Below are 5595 nucleotides of genomic sequence, written 5' to 3' on the forward strand. Positions count from 1 at the left end.
GCTAGAGAGAGCAGGTTTCAACTCAGAGATCCTAATAGTAAATACCTCAACCAGGAGCAAGGAGTGTTAAATAAAGTAATGAATGCAATGAACATCAGTTCCTTTCCTCCTTCTGCCCCTCTCCCTAGGCCTGTCCATTTCAGTGGGACAGAGTTAGTGTGAAGCAACTAGATGGAGCATTTCTTGAGTATTTAGTATGGACCATGTTCTGGGCATGTTAGATCTTGAGAAGAAACCCATCAATATGTTCAACTTAATTGCCCAAGTTCACACACAGCTGGTAAAGAATGACGAGGAATTTGAACCCAGGTCTGGCTTCCTTAAACACACATTCATAATGTGGCATCATCCTGCCTCCAGGCAAGGGGTGAGGATGATACCCTCCCACATACAGCGGCTTCTTTTTAAAGGTTCTTTCAGGACCACCATTCAGATTGTTCTAGGGGGAAAAGAAGCAAAAAGGTTAATGGATTCCCTTAGCCCCCAAATCCTCACCAAATTGTGCATGGAGTAACTTCTCCCTCTCTGCCGACGCCAGCCGTCCCACGTGTGTGAGACCATTGCTGTGGAAAGAAGCCGGGCCTGACTTCAGGGATCTGGTGTGAAATGACTGGACCCATGCGTTCTGAGTAAACAAGAGAGCCCCTTCTGGCTTCTCCGGGAGGAACCAAATGGCTTCAGCATTCAGGTAGGCAAGAGAGGCCGGTGAAAGGAAGTTTGTTCAGCTCGGATCAAGAGAAACAGATACTTCTTGGGTGGCAGGGTAAGGCATTTGGTAGCCTGAGCTGAGGGTAGGAACAGGGTGGAGTACCAGAGAAGCCTAGGGAAGAGGGCGACACAGAACCGGAGTAGGGCTTGCCCAAGGCCTCTGGGGCCCTGGGCTGAGAGGGAGATGGGGCCCCTGTGCCTGTCCAGTTTACCCTCTAAGGCACCCTCAGTTAGCCTCTGCCTCCCTCGGGGCCCGCTCCCCGCCTGGCCAGAGCCTAACTCCACCTCAGAAAAGGCATTCCTGGGCTTTCCCAAGGCAGACCTGGCAGGCCATTGCCATGGCAGCCAGGGATTGCTGGGAGGAGGAGCAGGAGAGGAGCGACCTGGGAACTGCTCCCGCAGGAAGGCATTTCCTGGGTCCTTCGGTGCCTAACCTGAGGGGATGTTGCTGTCTGTGGCTCATGGCTGGCAATTGAGGCTATGGCCTTCCTCAGCCCACCCAAGGCCAGTCTCCAGTCTGAATGTGGTGTGCGCGTGCGTGCATGTGTGTGTGTGTGTGTGTGTGTGTGTATCAGTTTGTATATGTGTGTGGGTATACAGAACCCTGGGGGGCCACATGTGTGTATGGATAAGTGTGTATGTGTACACTCATGGGGGTACACAGAGGCCCCACAAGAGCAGAGGCCCTATATGTATGTATGTCTTTGTGCATGTTTCTTAAACAGTAGGGAAAGGAGGAGAAAAGACAAAAGCCCTAAATGACTCTGGCGTTTGGAGGAGCCAGCCCAGTGTGGCGGGTGTAGGGAGCGGGCCGGCCAGGGGCCTGATTGGAACCAGACTCAGCAAGGAGGGGCTGTAAATGTTTTTTGCTGCCTGTCCTGAGAAATTTATGTCACACCCACTCCATCATCCTGGTGGGGGCAGCTTCTCCCAGCTGCCTGTGGTTCTGGGCTTTCCAGCGTTACCGGTAACCACTGTGGGGGTCCCTGAGCCTCCCTCAGTCCCAGGCTTGGGTGGACCCATCCCATAATGTCCTGAGGCTGACAGGGATGCTCCAAGCATGGGTGGATGAGGAGGAGGAGGAGAGAGCCTTCCCACAGAGCCTGAACATGGGGCCGGGAACACATTGTGGAGGTGTAGGGAGGAAGAAGACAGGAGAGGGGCTGTGCTGCATTCAGAATCTCTTCTCTGCCCTCTTCCCCTCTTAATGGGGGATAGAGACTGAGAGTAGACAAAGAAGGACAAGATGGCCCCTAAAGTAGGTTTCAGAGACCATTTGGTATATGATGAAAACTGAAGCCCAGAGATGAAAAGGGACTTGCTCAAGGCCGTGCATCAAGGGAGCCCACGGCAGGGCCAAGACTGCAACCCAGCCTCTACCCATCCTGCTCTATGTGGCCTTTCTCTCCACCTCACAGCCAGAGACCTGTCTCAACCTAGGATTTGGCCCTACCTTTTTCTGATCATGTTACTCCATCCTTAAAATCCTCCCCTGGCTTCCCTTTGTTCTTAAGAAAAAGACAAGACTCCTGATCACGAATTACAGGGTCTGCCTTGATCTAGCCCCTGCGTAGCTCTCCAACCACATCTTGTACTAAACTTCCAAGCTCCCTCCTACCTCTGGGCCTTTGCACATGCTGTGCCCTCTTCCCGAGATGATTTTCCTTCTCTTTTTCTGCTATTTGACTCCTACTTCGACTTTAGAACACAGCTCAAGTGTATCTTCCTCAAGGAAACGTCCACATATGTTCCTGGCTGGGACACATTTTTTCATTTTGTACTCTCATGGCACCACGGACCTCTCCTCCATGGCACTTCTCACTGTTGTGGTTTTTCTTTTGTTGTGTTACTTTGTGATGAATGGCTACCTTCTCTGCCAGACTCAGAGCTCCACGAGGACAGGAACCACAGCTGCTTTGGCTTGTCGATACTATCCTAGTGCTCAGGGCAGGCCAGGCAGATGACCACAATAATGACAAGGACATCGGGAGCTAATATTTGAGGTTTACAATGTGCCAGGCACTCTTGCAGCTGCATTACTTAGAATAAAAAAAATTAATCTTCACAAACTATTTGAGGTAGTTACTATCATTATCCCCAACATACAGATCAGGAAATCGGGACACAGAGAAGTTAAAGAACTATACCGAGGTCACACAGTGAGTAGTGAAACCGGGATTTGAACCCAGGCAGTGTGGCTCCAGAGCCTGTGTTTTGACCTCTGTCACCATAAATGCTCAATAATAAATATTTTTTGATGACATGTTTTTGTCTAAGCCTCTTCAACTTCAATCCTTGAGGGAGTTCCAGCCACTGAGCACCTCCGTGGATCTTGGAGTAGTCCCACCCCAGAACACCCTGCCATCTCCCCAGGGTCACTTCTTCTGAGTCCCCTCTCCTGGCTTCCCCTGTACACACTGCTTGCCTCTGCTACTCCCTGGGATAACGTGAGAAGTTTCTAGGGCTGGGCAATGTCCCTGGGTTTAGAGAGGTACTTTCCCACGTTGAACACTGGCTCTGGTCATTACATCTCAACCCAGAGTCCACTGACTTGCTCTCAGCTCTCCAGGCTCAACCCCTTCCCAGCAGTGTGCCAAGCTGATTCACCTCCCTGAGCCTCAGTCTCCCCTTCTGTGAAATAGAGCTAATCACAGTACTGCACAGTAGGGTTTCGAGGATTCAGCGAGTTTGCCCGTGGGTAGTTGGTATCTGCAAAGTACAAGACCCTTACTAGTTATCACTTGTGTCATTGTTATTAACAAAAAGTAAGACGTAAATTGAAACTCTTTCTAGCTCCAGAGCCCGATGGAGACCAAGAGTGATACACTGTACTCATGGTAGGTGTTCATTGTGCCCCTTTTTGCCTGCTCACCCTCACCACACCCTAGACAAGCTTAGCACTGGTTAGGAATCCCCAGCCCTGCGTGAGGGAGGGGGCAGAGCTCTATCACCCCACCGCTTCCCCTCTCTGTCAACCCCCCACAGGCCTTGCTGTTTCTCTGCCAGGCCAAAGGCAGGGAACACACCGCCTTCACCAGCCCCACCTCCTAGGCCCCAAGAGCCCTTGGCATCTTGAACAGAGCTGAGTCTATGGCTCTTGGTGGGGGGTGGCTGTGGGATGGGGGGGCCACCGAGAGAAGAGGGTTACAAAAGCTGTGCCTTGCTTTCCCAGTGGCCTCCCAGGGGCCAATGAATGCACAGAGCCGCAGCCTGGGGGCAGCCAGCGTGTTTTCATTTTGCTCTGTTTGTTTTCTGTTTAGATCAACTGCTCAGTTCTGGTTTGGGCCTCTGAGGGCTGATGGGGTTTGGCAGGTAAGAATTTCTGGGGCCACCCATCTCTGCCTTCTACAGGGCTATGGGCTCAGCTCCCACCAGCCCCTGCAGGAGCAGGAAGCCAGCCTGATCTACTGCCTTGCTAACCTCTTTCTTTACTTTCCTCTTTCTTTTTTCTCTTTTTCTTCTCTTTCTCTCTTTCTCTCTTTCTTTCTTTCTCTCTCTCGCTTTCTCTTTCTTTCTTTCTTTTCTTTCTTTTTCTTTCTTTCTTTCCTTCCTTCCTTCCTTCCTTCCTTCCTTCCTTCCTTCCTTCCTTCCTTCCTTCCTTCCTTCCTTCTTTCTTTCTTCTTTCTCTTTCTTTCTTTCCTTTCTTTCTCTACTCTCTACCCCAACTCTCACTTGCTCCCTCTCCCCTCTGTCTCTCATATCTCTCTCTCTCTCACTCGCTCTTGCTCTCAGAGTTTGTTTCTGTCTCTTACTGACTCCCTGTGCAGTAGCTTTTTCTGTTTTGCCATCTTTCTCCCTTTTTTCTTTCTATTTCTCCATTTCTTTTTCTACAAAGGAGAAAAAGAAATCCAAGCCTGGGCTTTAAGAGGCCTGAGTTCTGGCTCAGCTTCTACCCTAGCTCTCTCTAAGTAACCTTCAATAAGTAGTTCTTTCCCATCTCTGAGCCTCAGTTTCCCCATCTGCACACTGAAGCCTCTAACTTATGTGACCGCTGAAATCTAAGCTAGAAGATCTTGTGAGTATTTACTCCTTGCAGAGGATAAGAGGGAGGGAATGGATCAGATTCTCTAGAGAGCAGGACCATACAGTGCAGCCTAGATGGGAGGAGAAAGGGAGATCAATGGAGTGTCTCCTTGGGCAGTGAGGGCTCATGGGAAAGGGCAGAGATGAAGGAGACCACCCTTGCTGGTACCAAAAACCCAGTCTAGAGAACCCAAGGAACAGACAGGGACCTGGGGTCTGGAAAGGTAGAGGCGCCCATCCAGCAGTGGCAGGGGACAGGGCTTAAAGAGCAGCACACTGGTCTTGATGTTTGGTGTTCCATCTGTTTTCCATGCAGCCTGGGATCAGGCCAAAGGCCAGGGGCCCTCTGTCTTCCAGCTTACCTCTCTTCTCTCTGTGGCATCTACCCGATACTCTCTGGTGACTTAAGGGTGGATGAGTAGGGGGTAGAGAGTGTCACCCATCCTTGCATGGCCTCCTCCTCTGGTCTCACCAGCACCTCAGACCTACTGCACACCAAACCAAACTCCTTCTCCATTCCCACCCATGCCTCCTCATCCTCCTTGCTTCTTTTCCTGAATGAATGGTGCAGCCATCCTCCCAGGAGCTCAGGCCCTGGCTCTGGCTTCCCCCCACCTCCCACATCCAATCTATTTCTAATCATGTGGCCTCTACCTCCTTCCTCTCCGGCCCCCAGGCCTCTCCACCGCCCCCACCTACTGCCATGGCCCCAGTCCTTTCGACCACCATTTCTCACCCAGCTCCTTCCACAACCGCCTCTTGCGACCATGTCTTCTGTCTCACCACCCCTAGTTCTGCCTCCACACAGCTGCCAAGGCCACTATAATTCTGGGACCTAGGAGTAATTTCAACGGTTTGGCTGTT

At 51.2% G+C, this 5595-nt stretch overlaps 1 long non-coding RNA gene across 1 annotated transcript; it reads left to right on the forward strand.

Moving 5' to 3' along the window:
- Positions 1–607: 607 nt before the first annotated feature.
- LOC134735960 (uncharacterized) lies at positions 608–4001 on the forward strand. The gene is made up of 3 exons (XR_010119565.1): positions 608–688; positions 3502–3545; positions 3969–4001. It is a non-coding gene; the product is annotated as an uncharacterized lncRNA (long non-coding RNA).
- The last annotated feature ends 1594 nt before the right edge of the window (positions 4002–5595 follow it).

The sequence above is a fragment of the Symphalangus syndactylus genome, chromosome X, assembly GCF_028878055.3.
Source record: "Symphalangus syndactylus isolate Jambi chromosome X, NHGRI_mSymSyn1-v2.1_pri, whole genome shotgun sequence".
Taxonomy (NCBI): domain Eukaryota; kingdom Metazoa; phylum Chordata; class Mammalia; order Primates; family Hylobatidae; genus Symphalangus; species Symphalangus syndactylus.